General features: G+C 46.6%; 1 long non-coding RNA gene across 1 annotated transcript; it reads right to left on the bottom strand.

Moving 5' to 3' along the window:
- Nucleotides 1-4,438: 4,438 nt before the first annotated feature.
- On the bottom strand, nt 4,439-8,974 carry LOC119564384. The gene is made up of 2 exons (XR_005223159.2): nt 8,819-8,974; nt 4,439-6,640 (listed from the first exon to the last, which is right to left on the bottom strand). It is a non-coding gene; the product is annotated as an uncharacterized LOC119564384 (long non-coding RNA).
- Nucleotides 8,975-9,290: the final 316 nt, after the last annotated feature.

Genomic DNA, 9,290 nt, shown 5'->3' with positions numbered 1-9,290 from the left:
ATGAACCCAATTCTGTCTCTGTGAGTGACTCAAGTGATGACCATTGCTGGCCCCATGGGGTGCTTGGAGCTGGCCCCATGAAGGGCAGTGCCTGGGTGCTGACCCCATAGGGTGCCTTGTGCTGGGGCTGGCCACACAGGGGGGCCCCACGGGGGGAGTGCCTTGGGGCTGGCCTCATGAGGGGTGCCTGAAGCTGGCCCCTGTTGGGGGTGGGGGGGAGGCTGGGGCTGGCCTCACTGGGTGCCTGAGGCTGGGACTGGCCCCACGGGGGGGAGTGCCTTGGGGCTGGCCCCTTGGGGGGTGCCTGAGGCTGGCCCCTGGGGGCGCTGGGGCTTCCCCCATGGGGTGTCTGGGACTGGCCATGGGGGGTGGCTGAGCCTGGCCCCAAGTCGGGAGTGGGGCTGGTGCTGGGGGGATGGCTGAGGCTGCCCCCATGGTTGGTGTCTGAGGCTGGCCGGGGAGTGGGGCTGGTGCCAGGGGTGTGTGTCTGGGGCTGACCCCAGGGGGCGGGAGTGGGGCTGGTGCCGGGGGGTGGCTGGGGCTGCCCCCATGGGGGGTGTCTAAGGCTGGCCCAGGGGTGGGGGGAGTGGGGCTGGTGCCAGGGTGTGTGGCTGGGGGTATTCCCCAGCCTTGGGGTCTGTAACTCAGGACTGGATGTCTGCCTGAAAGAGCTGCAGGAGCTCTGGGCTGGGTGCAGAGATCACTGGGGGGTTCCGGAGTCCAGCTCTCCCTAAGTCCCAGCTTCGGCGGCACGGTGATTCCCAAACTCCTGCTCACTCGGTGCAGGCGCCGTGTGGCCTGGTCACCCCTCTGCCCTCTAGCCCCAGAGCGTCCCATGAATCTGGGGCAGAGCCCTGCAGGGCTGAGCCGGTGCGTGTGCACAGGGGCTAGACCAGGTGTCGGGGGCAAGACCAGATGTCAAGGCTAATTCCCCACTCTGGCACTCCGAGTGCAGAAGTGGGGCCCACAAGTATTCTAAAAATTAATGCTGGCCACTCCAGGTTAGTATTAAACTCCCACGGTTACAGCTTCTCTCTGACCTTGGATGGGTAGATGCTGCCACCACCCAAATGCAAACCCCTGGGAACCCAGGAAGGCGCATTTGGGAATTCCTTCCTGTGGGGTACCCTCAAGCCCTTTCACCCCCACTCCCGGGAAGAGCTGAGAAAGGAAACAAAGGAAATTAGCTGTGGCTACCAGCTAATCAAACAACATGTGCACAAACCTCTTAGGACACCAAAACCCAATCCTGTTCTTAAAAAAGGTAAATTTTATTAAAAACAAAAAGAAAGAAAATACGTCTGGAACTTAGGCTTTTGCTAGATTTTAAAAGAGCAATTCCAAAAATTAAGCACCCAAAATAGCTTTCTTGGGGGTTCAGCTTAAAGGTTACAAGCAAACAAAGCACCCCGTGGTTAGCACAGAGGAGTCCACTCGCCATAAGAAATAAACAGAAATAACCCTAATAATGTCTGCCTCCTCTGCTCCAGGGAAAAAATTCACCCCTTCACTCCCAATACGTATCAGTACATATTGAGTGGGGGAAACTGAGTCACACATCTTTTTTTTCAGCACGGTTGTGGGGCCCAGGGCCCAGCAGGGGTGCTAGGGGGTAACGGGGGTATGCACAGCTGGCACACACCCTCTGTTGATATTCACCCCTTCTTGTCAACTGTTGGGAATAGGCCGCGTCCACCCTGATTGAATCGGCCTCGTTAGCACTGACCCCCCCACTTGGTAAGGCAACTCCCATCTTTTCATATGCTGTATATTTATACCTGCCTACTGTAATTTTCACTCCAGGCATCTGATGAAGTGGGTTCTAGCCCATGAAAGCTTATGCCCAAATAAATGTGTTAGTCTCTAAGGTGCCACAAGGATGCCGCGTTGTTTTTGCTGATATAGACTAACACGGCTACTGCTCTGAAATCTATCTGCTGTAAAACTTACCCATACACTAAAACTTGGTCGATCTCTAGAGCATTATGGCATGCCGATAGGCAGCGCGTGACTCGCGTTTGAGGAGGCTGGGCGTGAGTGCCAGAAGCTCCCTAGAAATGGGGGTCCAACCGGCGCCTGGACCGTAGCTCCGCCCCCTCTTGGACTTCTCCCTGAGGACCCGCCCATGCTCCACCCCACTCCGCCCCAAGGCCCCACTTCTGCTCCACCTTTTCCCCCAAGGCCCTGCCCCCACTCTGCCTCTTCCCGCCCCTGCTCCGCCTCTTCACCTGAGGGCCCCCCTGCCCACTCCACTCCAGCCCCAAGGCCACCCAGTCTGCCACTTGCGCCTCTTTGCCCCCTCCCCCAAGGCCCCCCCGGCCAGCGGCTCGCTCCTCTATGCCCCCTCCCCTGAGGCATGTGCATTCCGGGGGTGTGCTCCCCCAGCATTCCTGTTCTCAGCTCCCCACCCAGAGCTTCCCCAGATGCTGGCTCACAAGGGGGGCAGGGAGAGGCCCCCTCCTAGAGAGACATGCCCCCCCATTCCAGCTGCCATGAAGGGGCCAGGGAGAAAGGCTCAGACACTCCTGAAGGACACCCCCCCCCCCCAGCTCCTGGTGCAGCAGCATGTGGGGCTGAGAGATGCCTCCTGCCCCCCACCTCCATGTCACCCCACTCAGTGTCCCTCCCCTCCCACCCCCTTAGTCCTCATCCTCTCCCCCTGCACTGAGGCCTCCATCCCTATTTATCCCCACAATCCCACTCCCTTCTCTGCAGCCCAAACCGCTCTCTCCCCTCCCCACAGCACACATTTGATTGTGTGATTAATTGTCTTTTCAGGAGTAGCTGGAGCACCTCACTCCTCTGCTGCACTTTTCTCCAGCACCACCTGGCAGAGGGAGATGTCTCCTTGTTACTAGGGCAGATTTTTGCCCAGGGGTGGATGGATTTAAACTCCCACTGCCGGGGGTGGGAGCCACAGGGGCCGTGAAGCTAGTCAAGCCTCGGGGGCTTTCTCTGCACGTACTGAGAGTCAGCAACTTAGGGGTTTTTTCCCCCCCAATTAACGTTTGATTAACACTTAAAAAAATACATTCACAGAAAACACCAACACCACAAAGTGCACATCAGTTTCTCAGAATACAGTAACCCAGACGGCCCCAATCTGTGGGGCACGGGCCCTAGAAGGACACGGAAGAATGTTTGGGGGGGCACAGCTGGGGCCCGGGCCAGCCCCCAATAGGAGCGGGAAGGGAGCGCCGGCGCCGCTCAGCTCCACTCCTGGCCCCAGCCACGGCCCCGTGCCCGGGGATCTGCTCCCACCCCCACAGCTGGGAACCCACTCCCAGCCGCCGGCCCCAGGGGTTAGGTTTTCCCAGGTTACTAGGTGGGGGGCTCAAGCTGGTTCTGTGTTGTATTGTTAAGTGGGACCCCTGAATGTTGAGCCCGGCCCTTTTTGCTGCTGACTCCACCTGGAAGAAGGGTTACGCTGCCAAACCATAGCTATTGTTGAAACATTTCATTGTATAATATGAATGGTTAAAATATAAATTAATTATTTGTGTTACCCAATTTACAAACAAACACAATTTGTTAATAACAGTCCAACTAGTTAAAGAAAAATGCTTAAATTATTAAATTAAGATAAGATAAAGAGTAGATACAACTTCTATAGGAGGGGGATTTAGGCCATGTCTATACTAGAGACCTTACAGTGCCAGAGCTGTAAGGATGCAGCTGGACCGCTGTAATATCTCTCCTGTAGTGGCTCTACGAGCAGTGGTAGCCATGTGGGCGGGAGAAGCAGGACCCTCTTCAGGCATCTACCCCCGGGGCACCCAACACAGTTACGCCCCACAGCCAGGGTGCAGGCAGGATGTGGCCACACATGACAGAGGGGGTGTGACATTACTCCCCATATTCTTCATAGAAATATTGTTATGATATGAATATGGCATAACTAAGATATGTTTTATGCAAGATGGGTCATGTGAGGTATCATCGAAAAGGTTATGATCTACTGAATGTGATTACCAAATTTGTATACATGTACCATTTCTGTATATGAAGTTAGGAATATTGACTATGTAACAGTTACAACTGTGTGTGTACTTGGGGAATGCCCACCAGACAGTAGGCAATCAGCCTAAATGAGCCATTTAAGAAGGACAATAGAACTTTGAAGATGTTAATCTCCCACCTTCCTGGGGAGCTTCCTGGGATGTTGCTTTGACACTGCAGGGTCACCTGATGATATCACCTGGTATGGAGTACCACCTTGGACACTGCTGGTATTTTTCCACTGGAAACAAAGGGTTCCCACCTTATGTAAATTCTGTTGAAGGATGGGGAGTAAGGCAATTGCGGAGATGAAGGAAGAAGGAGGCACGCCTCGGGGCCCTAATTCACCCCGGGGTGTTCGCTACTTCCCATCACCCAGCACAGATGTAATGAGGTTAAGTGGTGTCCGTATAAAAGAAGTAAGAACTACTAATTATTCCTCAAAAAAGACTTTTAATGATTTTTGAATAGCATAAACAAAACAGAAAAAGGAAAACCAAAGACCAGCACTGAATAAGAATTACTCTACATATGCTGGTCCTGGCAAGTCATAATAAAAGCCCCGAAGACAAGCATAAGTAAGGCTCTTATTCACCAGCTTTGTATTCCTGGTGACAAACTATTTCAAAGGCAACATAAAGCTGATGAATGACAGCACCACATGCATCTGCTCAGACTGCTTAAAAGACAAGCACAAATACATGCAAAGCTATTATGCATCAGCTACCTACTATCGACTTTATACTATGGTATCGATACGGCTATGATCAATTCGACTCGAGCGACCAGACTTCTTTACTCCATAGACTTACCCTGCATTCGTCCGAAAATACGTTACCCTTCAGTCGGCCGCTTTCTGCACTGGCCAGGTACAGACAGTTGAGAAGTGCACGTCCCTTCGGTTCAGGGGGTGTGGGTCAGGTGTGACCGAAAACGCGCACACCCCCCCCCCCCCCCCCACAGTCCCATGCCTTCGTCCTTTTTATCTGGTCTGACCGCCGTGTTTTAGAACAGACCAACCAATCAAGGTGAGCCACATTGTTTATGTGGTTGCCCTAATTGTATAATTGATGCGTATTTAATTTTTATGTCCAATTGTTAGTTGTTCATATAATTGAGGCCTATTTATTCTCCGTAGCCAATTAGATCTTGATTGTGGGTAATCTGGGGTTGATAAATACGTAGGAGTCAGCAGAAATTGCTATCTGGTAGCAGCGCGTCCTGAGCACAAGCCACAAGTGTAAGCTTTATTTTTGCAAGGCTCACATTTTGAAGTACACGGAAGTTTGAGGCCTAACATTTGCAATTTTTAAATTTCGTTCAAGCTTGACAAGACAGTTGTTCAATTTATTCACGTCCCCCCGAGGCCTAAACGTCTGGCTTGGGTACAATAACATTCACTTGTGTATACCCCGCTATAACAGGGGGCAGATAGCAAATACAAGCAAATATTAAGGCTCCAGCAATAAGTATGGTAAACCAGACTACCAATCCCAGAAGAATATGTCGGCCTGGGAATGTTAGGTCCGGGACCTTGACTGAGGAAGGTAGTATTATGATTGAGCCTTAGAGGCACTTCCAAATCATTAATATATATGAATAATACGGATATGGCACAGATATTTGTCGTGTATATAGGCATATATGTATAGTATGTATGTATACATATAACAGCACTTTATATTCAAGCATAACCATTTTTTTCCAATTTGTTGTTGTAGGTTGGCCCTTGTGGTACTGCAGATAGCAACCCACTTTTATTTGGGCAATTACAGTAACCACTTATATCATTATTAGCAGTAGGCTGAGTGTTTTAAAATACTGAGATAGGGATTGCGATAATGTGTTCCACAGTGCTATGCGTATGAGACGTAAAACAAAAATTTGGAGTAGTGACACCAGTAGTGTCCATTTATGTTATTGATTACCCTTACTGCTGGTTGTCACCCTTTAGTAAGCTTCACTTTACTGGAAATAGGAACTGCTAGCTTCTCTGTTCCATGGATTGCATTGCCCCATGGTACACCAGTAGTTGCCATAGATCCAGTTGTTTTTATGGATGTTGTTTTTCACAAAACCTACTGAATGGACAGTAACCGATTTCTCAAATATTGCTGTGTCAGGATTAGTATTGGTACCCAGACACCGAACAAAATTGATAGGGCAGACTTTGAACATGTTGTTTTGAATTACATGTGCCTTAGTTAGGATGCAGTGTTAGTAACCCAGATTATGAATGGTACTCACAAGGAATTTGTTTACCCAGTGCGTAGTTGCTGTGTAACTTAATTTCTTTACTAATTTGTTTTTTCCTTGCCTTTATGTTGTTTGCTGCCATTTATTTGTTGTTGGTTCAACAGTTGAGCAAGGTTATGCACATTGTAAATGTTATACAGCAATAATGCAGTTGTTTTTACAGAGTAACCAAGTTGAAATTAAATGACAATTTATCCTGGTTCAGCTAGTGGTTTTTAGCTGACTGTTAACTTAATTGTCCATATATGGTAGATAGAGGTGTATTTGACCAGTCTTTTATTTATAAAGCACTTCATTTTTCTTTTTTTGATGCTTGGGGGTTTCTTCACTATATACTGAGATCATCTGGTATTTTTGTGGTGTGATATCTTCTGGTGTCTTTAGTCTGTGGGATGCAATTTAAATAGCTAGTTAGTTAACATAATAAAGGTTGTTTTTTGTTGTTTTTGTTGTTTTTTACATTTTTGTTTTTAGTAAACCAAATTTAATACACAGATTAATTTAATGTGTTTACAATGTAATAGGGACCAAATCTTTTATAACACAAGCTATCCTTTTTGCAATTGTTGTATAGACATTCATTTTCATTTGAGGTGCATTACTAATATTTTATACTAAATGTAATGCTTAACGGCTAAAACAAATGCTCACAATCTTCCATGAGAAGGTGTATTGCTTTCCCTTGCTGAACATTTTGTTTCAGCAAAAGAGTCAGTAACATAATTTTAACAAGCCTTTTAGAGTTAATTTTCTTGTGATACCAACTTCACTCTTGTTAACTGTTTAGATGCACAAACTTTAACACCCATCGCTTCCCATTAACATAACATAACAAACGAAAAGCGTATAAAATTAAACCAAAATAAATTTTAAATATAGGTCCGTGCAAATACTTTGAGGGTATTAAACTTTTATGATGCTTTGTTATGTTTGGGAGCCAAAGGTGGAAACTTGTTGAAATTATTTGGTTAGCTTTATGCATAAATTGGGCAACTCCATGTCTTAATGCATCAATTTTAGGTGTTAACCCACTTAATTTTGGTTTTTTACTTTGAAATTCTTTTTTATTCACTTCCCTGGGATTGAGTCGCAGCTCCTGTCTCCTAATGTGCTCTGTGAGCTGTTCCATTTTTTTCTTCATTTGATTTACCATTTCATTTGATTTAAACTTAAGTTTAAGTTTAACCAGAACCTGGCTTTTATTATAAGGTAGTGGCTGCAATGCAGTGGACCCAGTTTCATCTTTTAATTTTGCTAGGGCCCCCTTTTTCCATTTCTGTCCCCATTTTTCAGGCACAGAGTAGCTACCTGAAGCCTGCTGTTTACCAAAAATATTTACACTAGGGGACAGCATGTGTATTTTTTGTAGGTTCCTTGCAGCTGTTTTCAGTGTTTTATTCTGTTCCTGTGATGGCTGTCTTTGGGCTGCTTGCCACTCTGCAAGGCGGGTGGGAGCATTCCAGGGCTGTGTAGCGTCTTTTGATTTTTTTTTAACTCCTTCCTTGTTACTGTTACTTGCCCCGCCAATTTTGTGGCATGCTGTCTTAACCATTTAGCAGTCATGGTTATAGGTTGCAATACTTTACATTTTAAGGAAGATAACAAATCACTCCAACAGCAAACAAAAAACAAAGACCAGAAAAAATCCAGGCAGAAATTAATTCTGGATCAGACCATAAACTCATTTAGCTAATCATCAAACACCACAGGGGGAAATAAAACCATACAATCGTGGACCTGCCACAGAACTTAATACCTGGGGAGAATTGTAAATTCACAGTGACAACATAAACCCCAGCACAAGACAATTTTTATAACTTATGCTGACATTATCACTGTAGATCAAAGGGATGGCACAATGGAACAAAAGGTAAACTATGTTGCAGAGTCTTTAGAGGCTTACAGGTCTCAGGGCAGACGGGTTAAGTGTCTGACTGCGTCCCCTTATCCTGAAACTATACCGCAGAGTCTCTAGAGGCTTACAGGTCTCAGGGCAGATGGGTTAAGTGTCTGATTGCATTCCCTTATCCTGGATTTTACAATCCCGCTACTGACACCATGCGGAGATGAAGGAAGAAGGAGGCACGCATCGGGGCCCTAATTCACCCCGGGGTGTTCACTACTTCCCACCACCCAACACAGATGTAATGAGGTTAAGTGGTGTCCGTATAAAAGAACTAGTAATTATTCCTCAAGAAAGGCTTTTAATGATTTTTGAATAGCATAAACAAAACAGAAAAAGGAAAACCAAAGACCAGCACTGACTAAGAATTACTCTACATATGTTGGTCCTGGCAAGTCATAATAAAAGCCCCGAAGACAAGCATAAGTAAGGCTCTTATTCACCAGCTTTGTATTCCTGGTGACAAACTATTTCAAAGGCAACATAAAGCGGATGAACGACAGCACCACATGCATCCGCTCAGACTACTTAAAAGACAAGCACAAATACATGCAAAGCAATTATGCATCAGCTACCTACTATAGACTTTATACTATGGTATCGATACGGCTATGATCAATTCGACTCGAGCGACCAGACTTCTTTACTCCATAGACTTACCCTGCATTCGTCCGAAAATACGTTACCCTTCAGTCGGCTGCTTTCCGCACTGGCCAGGTACAGACAGTCGAGAAGTGCATGTCCCTTTGGTTCAGGGGGTGTGGGTCAAGTGTGACCGAAAACAAACACACATACATACATACATACATACATATATATATATACACACACACACACAGTCCCATGCCTTCGTCCTTTTTATCTGGTTGTTTTAGAACAGACCAACCAATCAGGGTGAGCCACATTGTTTATGTGGTTGCCCTAATTGTATAATTGATGCATATTTAATTTTTATGTCCAATTGTTAGTTGTTGTTAGAGGCCTATTTATTCTCTGTAGCCAACTAGATCTTGATTGTGGATAACTTGGGGTTGATAAGTACATAGGAGTCAGCAGAAATTGCTATCTGGTAGCAGCACGTCCTGGCCACAAGCCACAAGCTTAAGCTTTATTTTTGCAAGGCTCACATTTT

Source organism: Chelonia mydas, chromosome 23, assembly GCF_015237465.2.
Source record: "Chelonia mydas isolate rCheMyd1 chromosome 23, rCheMyd1.pri.v2, whole genome shotgun sequence".
NCBI classification, from domain to species: domain Eukaryota; kingdom Metazoa; phylum Chordata; order Testudines; family Cheloniidae; genus Chelonia; species Chelonia mydas.
Note: the sequence above shows the minus strand (reverse complement) of the source record. Positions and strands in the feature narration are given on the sequence as shown.